Consider the following 15,689-nt stretch of genomic DNA (forward strand, 5'->3'; position numbering starts at 1 on the left):
GCACACGTGCACTTCACAGAGTAGGCGTTCCATAACTGAAATATGCAAATAAATACTAGAACGCGCAAATAGGATCTCACTAGCGTGTGCTTGGTTCTTCCCACCTTGCGTGTTCTGCCCACTATGATTAATTTGCTCCCATTGGAAACGACAGGCTCTGGTCTGTCTTGGCTTAGTTATAAAAATCTTTGCTAGAACGATAAAAAAATAGAAAATCTCCAATGTAAAGCCCAAAAGGTAGGCTTCCATTATGTCAGATCGTGAAATGCGTGTTCAAATAAAATTGTACCTGGCCAAATTATTATATGACTACGTTTTTTACACACAAACAAATCAGCGTGGACCAGATTGATGCGCTCGCCAAACTATTTATTGTTTCTGCAGTGAGGATTCACCCTCTTTGGATAATTATTTTGTAACTTATCTGCAGAAAAACTTTTGAGCTCAAAAAGCAGTAGTAGCAGTATGCAAATCAGGGAGCCAAATGCACGGCTCTTTCACCAATGCGATTCGCTTTTAGACTCACCAAAAAGAGGCACTCAAAAAGAGCCGATCGTTCGCTAACGACCTATCAGTACTGAGTGGAGTGGTCGGCTCGGCAGAGAGCTGTGTGGAGCTTCGTGTGCACGTTATCCCCAATTAAGCAGGATTTGACGCCTTCATTATTTCACCAACAAAGACACCGATGAAAAAGAACCGTTTGAATAGAGGTTGGTGATGTCTTGTGTTTTCTAAACGTGTCATAAGAGCGCTAGCTTCCAGCCAACGTTATATGTTTGCTGACTAAACTCAACTCCAGTTTCCTTCACCATGGAGTTAAGTTTATTCAGCTAGCTAACTATATGTCAGGTTCTATTTGAGATATAAACCCTATTGCAGGGATGGGCAACTGGTGGTTGGCCCTTTTTTTTTTCTTAGTTTTTTTGGAACTCAATTGGGGTCTCAACTCACTGTTGCGAGTTAGAATAGTATAATACAGAAGGTGCCATTTCGAAATTTGGTTGTGCATTAGCAGTTTTTCGCTTTATGTCACTCACTGATATTCCAGCCTGGTCTCAGACTAGACGTAACATAGTAAAAGTTAATCCGGGATAATCAAATTAGTATGATATGTTATGTTTGGGACGGTTACATAAGAATGGTTACTTAAAGTAAAAACGAGAGGGTGGTTATTCTGAATGGATGGGTGGGCGTATAACGCGAACGTCTAGCAACCCAAAGGTTGTGTTTGAATCTCATCAGGGACAAATTTAGCATTTTAGCTAATTAGCAACTTTTCAACTATTTGCTACTTTGAAACTACGTTGCATGTTAGCTAACCTTTCCCCTAACCCTGCTGAGTGATTCGTGTGTTTTGAGGTCGGTTCGATTAATAAAAAATCACAGATTTTGGTTTAGATTATTTAGGTTGAATGCTGTAACACAGGATAAACCAATACATAAAAGTCCCATGATGGTAGTGACTGCCCATTACTGCTTATCACTTAACCATCATTTATTCACTTTACTTTAATATAATATTTCAGTTGTTTATATTACATTTGTTTTATTTGATGACTTTATTATTTAATTCCAAGTCATCATCTCATCTCTATAGAGCTGCTGCCTATGCTGTCTGACAAAATAACTTTTTTTTTGTAGTTCTTCAAAGAAAATAAGGCTGTCGTAGCCGGCCGCGACCGGGAGACCCGTGGGGCGGCGCACAATTGGCCCAGCGTCGTCCAGGGTAGGGGAGGGAATGGCCGGCAGGGATGTAGCTCAGTTGGTAGAGCATGGCATTTGCAACGCCAGGGTTGTGGGTTCGATTCAGTATAAAAAAAATAAAAAAAATGTATGCACTCACTAACTGTAAGTTGCTCTGGATAAGAGCGTCTGCTAAATGACGTAAATGTAAATGTAAAATGCATACTTTTATGACTGCTGAATAGCAACTATCAATCACTTAGATAATGCATTTTCAGGTAGAGATACTTCGCGAAGCAACAGCTGCTCTCTATATCCCCTCATGATCGCACATTCTTCTCTCCGTGTCTGCCCCACACTAACCTAACGTAGCAGGCGTAAAAGAAACAGACCGGAGAAGTACACTATATATACAAAAGTATGTGGACACCCCATCAAATTAGTGGATTCGGCTATTTCAGCCACACCCATTGCTGACAGGTGTATAAAATCGAGCACACAGCCATGCAATCTCCATAGACAAACATTGGCAGTAGAATGGCCTTACTGAAGAGCTCAGTGACTTTCAACTTGGCATCGTCATAGGATTCCACCTTTCCAACAAGTCGGTTCGTCAAATCTTTTCCCTGCTAGAGCTACCCCGGTCAACTGTATTTATGTGCTGTTATTGTGAAGTGGAAACGTCTAGGAGCAACAATGGCTCAGCCACGAAGTGGTAGCCACACAAGTTCACAGAACGGGACCGGCAAGTGCTGAAGCACGTAGCGCATAAAAATTGTCTGTCCTCTGTTGCAACACTCCCTACCGAGTTCCAAACTGCCTCTGGAAGAAAAGTCAGCACAAGAACTGTTAGTCGGGAGCTTCATGAAATGGGTTTCCATGGCCGAGCAGCCGCACACAAGCCTAAGATCACCATGCGCAATGCCAAGCGTCGGCTGGATTGTGGTGTAAAGCTCGCCGCCATTGGACTCTGGAGCAGTGGAAACGCGTTCTCTGGAGTGATGAATCATGCTTCACCATCTGACAGTCCGACGGACAAATATTTGGTTTGGCGGATGGCAGGAGAACACTACCTGCACCAATACATAGTGCCAACTGTAAAGTTTGGTGGAGGAGGAATAATGGTCTGGGGCTGTATTTCATGGTTCTGGCTAGGCCCCTTAGTTCCAGTGTGAAGGGAAATCTTTACACTACAGCATACAATTACATTCTGTGCTTCCAACTTTGTGGCAACAGTTTGGGGAAGGCCCTTTCCTGTTTTAGTATGACAATGCCCCCCGTGCACAAAGCGAGGTCCATATAGAACTGGTTTGTCGAGATCGGTGTGAAAGAACTTGACTGGCCTGCACAGAGCCCTGACCTCAACCCTATTGAACACCTTTGGGATTAATTGGAACGCCGACTGCTAATCGCCCAACATCAGAGCCCGACCTCACTAATGCTCTTGTGGCTGAATGGAAGCAAGTCCTCGCAGCAATGTTTCAACATCTAGTGGAAAGCCTTCCCAGAAGAGTGGAGGCTGTTATAGCAGCAAAGGGGGACCAACTTCATATTAATGCCCATGATTTTGGAATGAGATGTTTGACGAGCAGGTGTCGGCATACTTTTGGTCATGTAGTGTAGATGCGCAATGGATTGTGGTCATTGTAGGCAATTACCAGGTGTTATGCGCTAAACTAAGTTGAATATTGGCCTGTTGGAAACTACAACTCCCTACTACATCTCACAGTTCAGGCTGGATCTGATCTAGAGAAACTGTGCAATGTGCTCATTGAGCTCACAGAAAAAAAACGAACGAAATGGAATTCAAATAATGAACCGACGTCGGTCAATTAGTATAAAAAACAAATAATCGCTCAGCACTACCTAACCTTAACCCTTTTAGCTAACCCTTCCTCTAACCTTAAGCTAACTCTTAACCCCTAGCTTAGCTAATGTTAGCCAGCTAGCTAGCGTTAGCCACCTAGCTAACGTTAGCCACAACAAATTGGAATTCGTAACATATCATCTACAACTTAATACATACCATACAAAACGTAACATATTATACTAAATGGAGTGTCTCGGATTTACATACAGAATAATACGAAATGCTCTGAGACCAGGTTTGATAGAAAAAGGGGTAAATCAATACAATTGGCACATATCAGCAAAAATAAAATGTTGATTGGTAAGTTAGTTTAGCACAGGGGTTCCCAAACCTGGTCCTGGGGCCCCCCCTGGGTGCACGTTTTGGTTTTTGTCATTGCACTACACAGCGGATTCAAATCATCAGTTGGTTATTTGAATCAGCTGTCTAGTGCTAGGGCAAAAACCAAAACGTGCACCCAGGCGGGGCCCGAGAGACCAGAGTTTCCCCAAAATCGGCTATCTAAACTTAGTAATGATGAAATAACCTTCCGGGGGGCCCCCATGGACTTTGTTAGTCAGTCTCACTCACAGGGGATGTTTTTTTTTTTTACCCCATCAAAGTTGCCCATCACTGCCCTATTGTCACAACTTTGTCATTTCAAGTATAGTCAGTGGTGGAAAAAGTACCTAATGGTCATACTTGATTAAAAGTAAAGATATCTTTGTGCCCAGGTGGCACAAAATAATCAAAGGTCTGACTGCACGGAGATGCTTGGGAAAAATGGTTACAACGGGGGACCAGAGTGTTTGTGTCTCAGGTGAAGAGGGTGGATCTGATCTCCATCACCTAGGACTTGACATAGATTAAATAGATTAATCAAATCTCACATTGTTGTCAATTTTTGCTCAAACAGCTGTAACTGTATTTGCATTCGTATATGCATTCGTAAATCAGGTCCTTTCTTGAGTTGGGCTCTGGGATGTAACAACCGTTGAGCATCTGATTTTATGGTTGATTGTGGAGGAAAGGTGTTGAGTGTGTGCGTGTATGTTTATCCAACATCTGTTGCAAGGGGGGGGTAAGGATGTTAGGGAGAATATAGGATGAACCACAATAATTGTTTGCTAAAATAATAATTGCTTGTCAAAAATGTAATGTAATACAATGGCAATCCGGGTTATAGGTTAAAATCCTACGCATGAACTGCCGACATTATTACGCATATTAATTGTTAATGCTGGAAAATAAGATATGCAAAATATTTGAATAGATATATATTTTTAAATAGCTATATGTGTGTGTGTGTGTGTGTGTGTGTGTGTGTGTGTGTGTGTGAGAGCATTGGAAATGCTTTTGGCGGTTGACCTGCTTCTGTTTTGTGGGTGGCACCGTGTGCTGTTTTCGATGGATGGGTCCTGGCCTCTCGGGGCCCTAGGGATCCGGAGGGACGGGGGTGGTATGCTGATCACTGGGATGACGGCCCAACTTGGGACGGGGAGGGGCTTTAGCGGGGGAATTAGTGGAGAACAATTGGAGGGTTACTTAGTAGCAACGCAAATATCATGGTACTGCTACAGTGAGGGGAAAAAAGTATTTGATCCCCTGCTGATTTTGTATGTTTGCCCACTGACAAAGACATGATCAAATAAACCTACCATTAAAATTATAGACTGAACAGTGAGAGACAGAATAACAAAACAAAAAAATCCAGAAAAACGCATGTTAAAAATGTTATAAATTGATTTGCATTTTAATGAGGGAAATAAGTATTTGACCCCCTCTCAATCAGAAAGATTTCTGGCTCCCAGGTGTCTTTTATCCAGGTAACGAGCTGAGATTAGGAGCACACTCTTAAAGGGAGTGCTCCTAATCTCAGCTTGTTACCTGTATAAAAGACACCTGTCCACAGAAGCAATCAATCAATCAGATTCCAAACTCTCCACCATGGCCAAGACCAAAGAGCTCTCCAAGGATGTCAGGGACAAGATTGTAGACCTACACAAGGCTGGAATGGGCTACAAGACCATCGCCAAGCAGCTTGGTGAGAAGGTGACAACAGTTGGTGCGATTATTCGCAAATGGAAGAAACACAAAATAACTGTCAATCTCCCTCGGCCTGGGGCTCCATGCAAGATCTCACCTCGTGGAGTTGCAATGATCATGAGAACGGTGAGGAATCAGCCCAGAACTACACGGGAGGATCTTGTAAATGATCTCAAGGCAGCTGGGACCATAGTCACCAAGAAAACAATTGGTTACACACTACGCCGTGAAGGATTGAAATCCTGCAGCGCCCGCAAGGTCCCCCTGCTCAAGAAAGCACATATACAGGCCCGTCTGAAGTTTGCCAATGAATATCTGAATGATTCAGAGGAGAACTGGGTGAAAGTGTTGTGGTCAGATGAGACCAAAATCGAGCTCTTTGGCATCAACTCAACTCGCCGTGTTTGGAGGAGGAGGAATGCTGCCTATGACCCCAAAAACACCATCCCCACCGTCAAACATGGAGGTGAAAACATTTTGCTTTGGTGGTGTTTTTCTGCTAAGGGGACAGGACAACTTCACCGCATCAAAGGGACGATGGACAGGGCCATGTACCGTCAAATCTTGGGTGAGAACCTCCTTCCCTCAGCCAGGGCATTGAAAATGGGTCGTAGATGGGTATTCCAGCATGACAATGACCCATAACATACGGCCAAGGCAACAAAGGAGTGGCTCAAGAAGAAGCACATTAAGGTCCTGGAGTGGCCTAGCCAATTCTCCAGACCTTAATCCCATAGAAAATCTGTGGAGGGAGCTGAAGGTTCGAGTTGCCAAACGTCAGCCTCAACCTTAATGATTTGGAGAAGATCTGCAAAGAGGAGTGGGACAAAATCCCTCCTGAGATGTGTGCAAACCTGGTGGCCAACTACAAGAAACGTCTGACCTCTGTGATTGCCAACAAGGGTTTTGCCACCAAGTACTAAATCATGTTTTGCAGAGGGGTCAAATACTTATTTCCCTCATTAAAATGCAAATCAATTTATAACATTTTTAACATGTGTTTTTCTGGATTTTTTGTTGTTATTCTGTCTCTCACTGTTCAAATAAACCTACCATTAAAATTATAGACTGATCATGTCTTTGTCAGTGGGCAAACGTACAAAATCAGCAGGGTATCAAATACTTTTTTCCCTCACTGTATATAATGATAAATAGTTTTGAAACTTGTATCTCATTATGGTATATGGTGAAATAAGTATAGCCAGTTATACTTGTAATGGCTTAGCAGATAATAAGAAAAGAAGAACAATATTTACATGGCCCAAAGAGAAGGAATATAATATCTATTGTTTACAGGAAACTCATTCAACAATTCTAGATGAAGTTGCATGGAAAATGGAATGGGGAGGCGAAATATACTTCTCCCATGCGCTAAGAAACTCAAAAGGGGTGATGATATTAATTAACAGTAATTTCGATCCGAATGTGCAAATTGTCCAAACAGATACGCAAGGTAGATGGATTATTTTAAATACAGTGTATTTGATACACTGCCGATTTTGCAGGTTTTCCTACTTACAAAGCATGTAGAGGTCTGTAATTTTTATCATAGATACACTTCAACTGTGAGAGACGGAATATAAAACAAAAATCCAGAAAATCACATTGTATGATTTTTAAGTAATTAATTTGCATTTTATTGCATGACATAAGTATTTGATACATCAGAAAAGCAGAACTTAATATTTGGTACAGAAACCTTTGTTTGCAATTACAGAGATCATACGTTTCCTGTAGTTCTTGACCAGGTTTGCACACACTGCAGCAGGGATTTTGGCCCACTCCTCCATACAGACCTTCTCCAGATCCTTCAGGTTTCGGGGCTGTCGTTGGGCAATACGGACTTTCAGCTCCCTCCAAAGATGTTCTATTGGGTTCAGGACTGGAGACTGGCTAGGCCACTCCAGGACCTTGAGATGCTTCTTACGAAGCCACTCCTTAGTTGCCCTGGCTGTGTGTTTCGGGTCGTTGTCATGCTGGAAGACCCAGCCACGACCCATCTTCAATGCTCTTACTGAGGGAAGGAGGTTGTTGGCCAAGATCTCGCGATACATGGCCCCATCCATCATCAAATCAAATCAAATTGTATTGGTCACATGCGCCGAATACAACAGGTGCAGACATTACAGTGAAATGCTTACTTACAGCCCTTAACCAACAGTGCATTTATTTTAAACAAAAAAGTAAAAATAAAACAACAACAAAAAAAGTGTTGAGAAAAAGAAGAGCAGAAGTAAAATAAAGTGACAGTAGGGAGGCTATATATACAGGGGGGTACCGTTGCAGAGTCAATGTGCGGGGGCACCGGCTAGTTGAGGTAATATGTACCTGTGGGTAGAGTTAAAGTGACTATGCATAAATACTTAACAGAGTAGCAGCAGCGTAAAAAGGATGGGGTGGGGGGGCAGTGCAAATAGTCCGGGTAGCCATGATTAGCTGTTCAGGAGTCTTATGGCTTGGGGTAGAAGCTGTTGAGAAGTCTTTTGGACCTAGACTTGGCACTCTGGTACCGCTTGCCGTGCGGTAGCAGAGAGAACAGTCTATGACTAGGGTGGCTGGAGTCTTTGACAATTTTGAGGGCCTTCCTCTGACACCGCCTGGTATAGAGGTCCTGGATGGCAGGAAGCTTTGCCCCAGTGATGTACTGGGCCGTACGCACTACCCTCTGTAGTGCCTTGCGGTCGGAGGCCAAGCAGTTGCCATACCAGGCGGTGATGCAACCAGTCAGGATGCTCTCGATGGTGCAGCTGTAGAATTTTTTGAGGATCTGAGGACCCATGCCAAATCCTCCCCTCAATACGGTGCAGTCGTCCTGTCCCCTTTGCAGAAAAGCATCCCCAAAGAATGATGTTTCCACCTCCATTCTTCACGGTTGGGATGGTGTTCTTGGGGTTGTACTCATCCTTCTTCTTCCTCCAAACACGGCGAGTGGAGTTTAGACCAAAAAGCTCTATTTTTGTCTCATCAGACCACATGACCTTCTCCCATTCCTCCTCTGGATCATCCAGATGGTCATTGGCAAACTTCAGACGGGCCTGGACATGCGCTGGCTTGAGCAGGGGGACCTTGCGTGCGCTGCAGGATTTTAATCCATGACGGTGTTGTGTGTTACTAATGATTTTCTTTGAGACTGTGGTCCCAGCTCTCTTCAGGTCATTGACCAGGTCCTGCTGTGTAGTTCTGGGCTGATCCCTCAACTTCCTCATGATCATTGATCATTGATCATTGACCGAGGGTGATTGACCGTCATCTTGAACTTCTTCCATTTTATAATAATTGCGCCAACAGTTGTTGCCTTCTCACCAAGCTGCTTGCCTATTGTCCTTTAGCTCATCCCAGCCTTGTGCAGGTCTACAATTTTATACATGATATCCCTACACAGCTCTCTGGTCTTGGCCATTGTGGAGAGGTTGGAGTCTGTTTGAGTGTGTGGACAGGTGTCTTTTATACAGGTAACGAGTTCAAACAGGTGCAGTTAATACAGGTAATGAGTGGAGAACAGGAGGGCTTCTTAAAGAAAAACTAACAGGTCTGTGAGAGCCGGAATTCTTACTGGTTGGTAGGTGATCAAATACTTATGTCATGCAATAAAATGCAAATTAATTATTTAAAAATCATACAATGTGATTTTCTTGATTTTTCTTGATTTTTTAGATTCCGTCTCTCACAGTTGAAGTGTACCTATGATAAAAATTACAGGCCACTACATGCTTTGTAAGTAGGAAAACCTGCAAAATCGGCAGTGTATCAAATACTTGTTCTCCCCACTGTATGTTATTGGACCATAAACAGATATGGCTCATTAACCTTTACAGACCAAATAATGATGATCCACACTTCTTTGACAATATATATAATACATTATCAACCCTGCAAGCAATTCAAGACTCTATTATTATGGTGGGAGATTATAATACCATTTTAAATAGTTCAATGGACCGTAAAGGAAGTCACACTACAAACAATCACCCTCATGCTCTTAAGGAAATCATGAATGTCATGGATACATTAGAACTAGTAGATATATGGAGGCTTAAATATCCTTATCTAGTGAGATAGACATTGCGGAGACTCAATCAAGCTAGTCGTCTTGACTTATTTTTATGTCATTTTCGTTGGCACCAAAAGTTAAAGTGTTGATAGGGGACAGAATGCTGTCAGACCATCATATAATTGGCATATACATTACTCTTACTGAATTTCCACGTGGGCGAGGATATTGGAAATTTAATCAAAGCCTATTGGATGATAACTTGTTTTTAACTAGGACAGAGGAATTCATAACTGATTTTTTTCCGACATAACATAGGTACAGCAAATCCCCTTATTCTATGGGACACCTTTAAATGTGCCTTTAGAGGCCATGCAATTCAGTACTCATCTCAAAAGCAATTTAGGTCAAAAGAGTCCACACTAACAAAGGAAATAGAAGGTCTAACAGAACAGATAGATGGCAATAACAACTGTAACATAGAGGCTCAGAATAAATTAGAGGAAAAAGAAATGGAGAAACTTATTCAAGAAAGATCAAGTGTAATATATTTTTACAAAATAATGGAATATGGGGAAAAATTGATGGAATATGGAGAAAAATGCACCAAATAATTTTTTTATCTTCAGCATAGGAATGCTACCAAAAGTAATTTACTGAAACTGGTTACAAATGACGGAGTCACCAATGATTCACCAAATGATATTTTGAAGGAGGAAACAAAGTACTTTAAGCATATGTTTTCTTTTCAGTCGCCTCCATCTCCTCTAACTGAAGCTAATTGAAGTGATGTTTTTTCTATTGATAATGTAAAATTAACAGCCATATAGAAAGACTCATGTGAAGGTGAAATTACAGAGGAGGAACTTCTGGATGCAATTAGACATTAAGTCCGGGAAAACTCCAGGGTTGGATGGCATACCAGTCGAAGTATACCAAACCTTTTTTGATATGCTCAGAGGACCGTTATTAGCATGTTTTAAACACTCCTATGTAAATGGTAGATTATCAGACACTCAAGAAGAAGTTCTGATTTCATTACTACTGAAACAGGATACAAGTGGAAAATATAAAGATCCAGTCCATTAAAAAAATTGGAGGCCCCTTACACTTCAGTATTGTAATGCAAAATGTATAGCTCATAGAATTAAAAAGGTATTGTCGGACATTATTCATTCTAATCAGACAGGTTATTTACATCGAAGATACATTGGAGATAATATAAGGCAAGTACTGTAAACAATAGAACACAAAGAAAAATCTGGGAAACCAGGACTGCTATTCCTAGCAGACTTCGAAAAGGCATTTGATAAAGTACGACTGGGGTTTATATATACAGTGGGGGAAAAGAGTATTTAGTCAGCCACCAATTGTGCAAGTTCTCCCACTTAAAAAGATGAGAGAGACCTGTAATTTTAATCATAGGTACACATCAACTATGACAGACAAAATGAGAAAGAAAAATCCAGAAAATCACATTGTAGGATTTTTAATGAATTTATTTGCAAATTATGGTGGAAAATAAGTATTTGGTCAATAACAAAAGTTTCTCAATACTTTGTTATATACCCTTTGTTGGCAATGACACAGGTCAATCGTTTTCTGTAAGTCTTCACAAGGTTTTCACACACTGTTGCTGGTATTTTGGCCCATTCCTCCATGCAGATCTCCTCTAGAGCAGTGATGTTTTGGGGCTGTCGCTGGGCAACACAGACTTTCAACTCCCTCCAAAGATTTTCTATGGGGTTGAGATCTGGAGACTGGCTAGGCCACTCCAGGACCTTGAAATGCCTCTTACGAAGCCACTCCTTCGTTGCCCGGGCAGTGTGTTTGGGATCATTGTCATGCTGAAAGACCCAGCCACGTTTCATCTTCAATGCCCTTGCTGATGGAAGGAAGTTTTCACTCAATCTCACGATACATGGCCCCATTCATTCTTTCCTTTACACGGATCAGTCGTCCTGGTCCCTTTGCAGAAAAACAGCCCCAAAGCATGATGTTTCCACCCCCATGCTTCACAGTAGGTATGGTGTTCTTTGGATGCAACTCAGCATTCTTTGTCCTCCAAACACGACGAGTTGAGTTTTTACCAAAAAGTTATATTTTGGTTTCATCTGACCATATGACATTCTCCCCAATCCTCTTCTGGATCATCCAAATGCACTCTAGCAAACTTCAGACGGGCCTGGACATGTACTGGCTTAAGCAGGGGGACACGTCTGGCACTGCAGGATTTGAGTCCCTGGCGGCGTAGTGTGTTACTTTGGTCCCAGCTCTCTGCAGGTCATTCACTAGGTCCCCCCCGTGTGGTTCTGGGATTTTTGCTCACCGTTCTTGTGATCATTTTGACCCCACGGGGTGAGATCTTGCGTGGAGCCCCAGATCGAGGGAGATTATCAGTGGTCTTGTATGTTTTCCATTTCCTAATAATTGCTCCCACAGTTGAGTTCTTCAAACCAAGCTGCTTACCTATTGCAGATTCAGTCTTCCCAGCCTGGTGCAGGTCTACAATTTTGTTTCTGGTGTCCTTTGGTCTTGGCCATAGTGGAGTTTGGAGTGTGACTGTTTGATGTTTTGGACAGGTGTCTTTTATACTGATAACAAGTTCAAACAGGTGCCATTAATACAGGTAACGAGTGGAGGACAGAGGAGCCTCTTAAAGAAGAAGTTACAGGTCTGTGAGAGCCAGAAATCTTGCTTGTTTGTAGGTGACCAAATACTTATTTTCCACCATAATTTGCAAATAAATTCATATAAAATCCTACAATGTGATTTTCTGGATTTTTATTCTCTCAATTTGTCAGTCATAGTTGACGTGTACCTATGATGAAAATTACAGGCCTCTCTCATCTTTTTAAGTGGGAGAACTTGCACAATTGGTGGCTGACTAAATACTTTTTTCCCCCACTGTAAATGCCTGGAGCATTTCAATTTTGGAGAATCTCTTATAAAGTGGGTTAAAATCATGTATAGTAACCCTAGGTGTAAAATAGTAAATAATGGCTATTTCTCAGAAAGTTTGAAACTGTCAAGAGGAGTAAAACAAGGTTGTCCACTATCTGCATATCTATTTATTATGGCTATCGAGATGTTAGCTATTAAAATCAGATCCAACAATAATATCAAAGGATTTAGAAATCCAGGGCTTAAAAACAAAGGTGTCATTGTACGCTGATGATTCATGTTTTCTTTTAAATCCACAACTTGAATTCCTCCACAGCCTCATAGAGGATCTAGATACATTTTCTAACCTCTGTAGATTACAACCAAATTATGATAAATGTACTATATTACGTTTTGGATCACAAAAAAAAAAAAGAATTACATTACCATGTAGTTTACCAATAAAATGGTCTGATGGTGATGTGGATATACTCGGAATACATATCCCAAATGAAATAAAGGATCTCACTCCAATACATTTTAATAGAAAGTTAGCAAAAATAGAGTTGTCGCACATGCAGCTAACAAAAACATATGGAAATGTCTGCTCTACCCAAAATTACAACCAAATAATTGCAGCATTCCCGCAAAAATGGAAGAGGAAAGTGGAAGGGGGAAAATGTAAGGAACTTGTCTGTCGGCCTTGCATTAAAGAACATAATTGGTTAAGGAAAACTGTGATAAAGTATACCAGTTTCATTTAAGGACCAAAGGATTGACAGCCATCCCATATAGATTGCAAAATAGTTGGGAAGAGATTTTTGACGTACCGATCCCATGGCATAGTGTTTATGAACTAATACGCAAAACGATGCCGGATTCAAAACTTAGAATTTTTCAATTTAAATTATTATTATATAAAATTCTTGCTACCAATATAATGTTATTTACATGGGGGATACAATCTTCCCAGCTCTGCAGATTTTGCTGCGAAGATACAGAATCATTAGATCATTTGTTTTGGTACTGTCCATTTGTAGTTTGTTTTTGGACACAGGTCCAGGAATGGCTAAAGGATTGCAATATTTACCTGGAGCTAACCCTGCAGATAGCATTACTGGGTGATCTGAAAAGTAATAGTCAATCGATCAATAATATAATAATACTTTGAGCAAAAATGTTTATTTTCAATTTACAATCTGTAGAAACAATGAGAATAGAAAGGTTCAGAACTTTTGTAAAACATCACAGTACAGTTGAAAAATATATGGCAAATAAAAATCCAATATGGATGGTGTTAAGTGATAGATGGGTGGTGTTGAATGGAGTTGAAGGATGGGACTTAACAACTAACAACAACTAATAACAAGATACATTATTAGTTAAGCGTACTGTGTCCATAATAAGTATATAGGTTATAGGTTGAGTGCTTTTGTGAAAGAGCACAGTTAGAAAGATATGGCAAACCGGATGGACATCATGAAAATGATCGGAGAGGTTGAGGAAGTTCAGGAGTAAAAACAAACAAAATAGAATTATTGTAAAATTGACTGTGTCCATAAAATGTATATAGTATGTATAAACTGGAAGTAGATGCCTAAGCATTGTTGTTCACTAGGTTACTCCAATTAGGGAAGGGGTGGTGGGGTTGGAAAGTAATAAAGGGAAATATATTTTAAAAAAGGAAGTGTGTATGTATGTATGTGTGTTATATATATATATATATACATACATACAGTGGGGAGAACAAGTATTTGATACACTGCCGATTTTGCAGGTTTTCCTACTTACAAAGCATGTAGAGGTCTGTCATTTTTATCATAGGTACACTTCAACTGTGAGAGACGGAAACTAAAAACAAAAATCCAGAAAATCACATTGTATGATTTTTAAGTAATTCATTTGCATTTAATTGCTTGACATAAGTATTTGATCACCTACCAACCAGTAAGAATTCCGGCTCTCACAGACCTGTTAGTTTTTCTTTAAGAAGCCCTCCTGTTCTCCACTCATTACCTGTATTAACTGCACCTGTTTGAACTCGTTACCTGTATAAAAGACACCTGTCCACACACTCAATCAAACAGACTCCAACCTCTCCACAATGGCCAACACCAGAGAGCTGTGTAAGGACATCAGGGATAAAATTGTAGACCTGCACAAGGCTGGGATGGGCTACAGGACAATAGGCAAGCAGCTTGTTGAGAAGGCAACAACTGTTGGCGCAATTATTAGAAAATGGAAGAAGTTCAAGATGACGGTCAATCACCCTCGGTATGGGGCTCTATGCAAGATCTCACCTCGTGGGGCATCAATGATCATGAGGAAGGTGAGGGATCAGCCCAGAACTACACGGCAGGACCTGGTCAATGACCTGAAGAGAGCTAGGACCACAGTCTCAAAGAAAACCATTAGTAACACACAACGCCGTCATGGATTAAAATCCTGCAGCGCACGCAAGGTCCCCCTGCTCAAGCCAGCGCATGTCCAGGCCCGTCTGAAGTTTGCCAATGACCATCTGGATGATCCAGAGGAGGAATAGGAGAAGGTCATGTGGTCTGATGAGACAAAAATAGAGCTTTTTGGTCTAAACTCCACTCGCCGTGTTTGGAGGAAGAAGAAGGATGAGTACAACCCCAAGAACACCATCCCAACCGTGAAGCATGGAGGTGGAAACATCATTCTTTGGGGATGCCTTTCTGCAAAGGGGACAGGACGACTGCACCGTATTGAGGGGAGGATGGATGGGGCCATGTATCGCGAGATCTTGGCCAACAACCTCCTTCCCTCAGTAAGAGCATTGAAGATGGGTCGTGGCTGGGTCTTCCAGCATGACAACGACCCGAAACACACAGCCAGGGCAACTAAGGAGTGGCTCCGTAAGAAGCATCTCAAGGTCCTGGAGTGGCCTAGCCAGTCTCCAGACCTGAACCCAATAGAACATCTTTGGAGGGAGCTGAAAGTCCGTATTGCCCAGCGACAGCCCCGAAACCTGAAGGATCTGGAGAAGGCCTGTATGGAGGAGTGGGCCAAAATCCCTGCTGCAGTGTGTGCAAACCTGATCAAGACCTACAGGAAACGTATGATCTCTGTAATTGCAAACAAAGGTTTCTGTACCAAATATTAAGTTCTGCTTTTCTGATGTATCAAATACTTACTAAATTAATTACTTAAAAATCATACAATGTGATTTTTTGGATTTTTGTTTTAGATTCCGTCTCTCACAGTTGAAGTGTA

The 15,689-nt window shown here is 41.5% G+C and overlaps 1 protein-coding gene across 4 annotated transcripts in view; it reads left to right on the plus strand.

Annotated features, from left to right (window-relative positions):
* Positions 1 to 561: 561 nt before the first annotated feature.
* The window catches only part of dennd3a (DENN/MADD domain containing 3a), a 52,327-nt gene continuing 37,199 nt past the window's right edge, over positions 562 to 15,689 (plus strand). For all 4 annotated transcript variants that reach the window (XM_045222030.1, XM_045222032.1, XM_045222031.1 and 1 more), the window contains exon 1: positions 562 to 710. The gene's annotated coding sequence lies outside the window, so the exon portion shown is untranslated. The remainder of the gene's footprint in view (positions 711 to 15,689) is intronic.

Source organism: Coregonus clupeaformis, chromosome 8 (genome assembly GCF_020615455.1).
Source record: "Coregonus clupeaformis isolate EN_2021a chromosome 8, ASM2061545v1, whole genome shotgun sequence".
NCBI classification, from domain to species: Eukaryota; Metazoa; Chordata; class Actinopteri; order Salmoniformes; family Salmonidae; genus Coregonus; species Coregonus clupeaformis.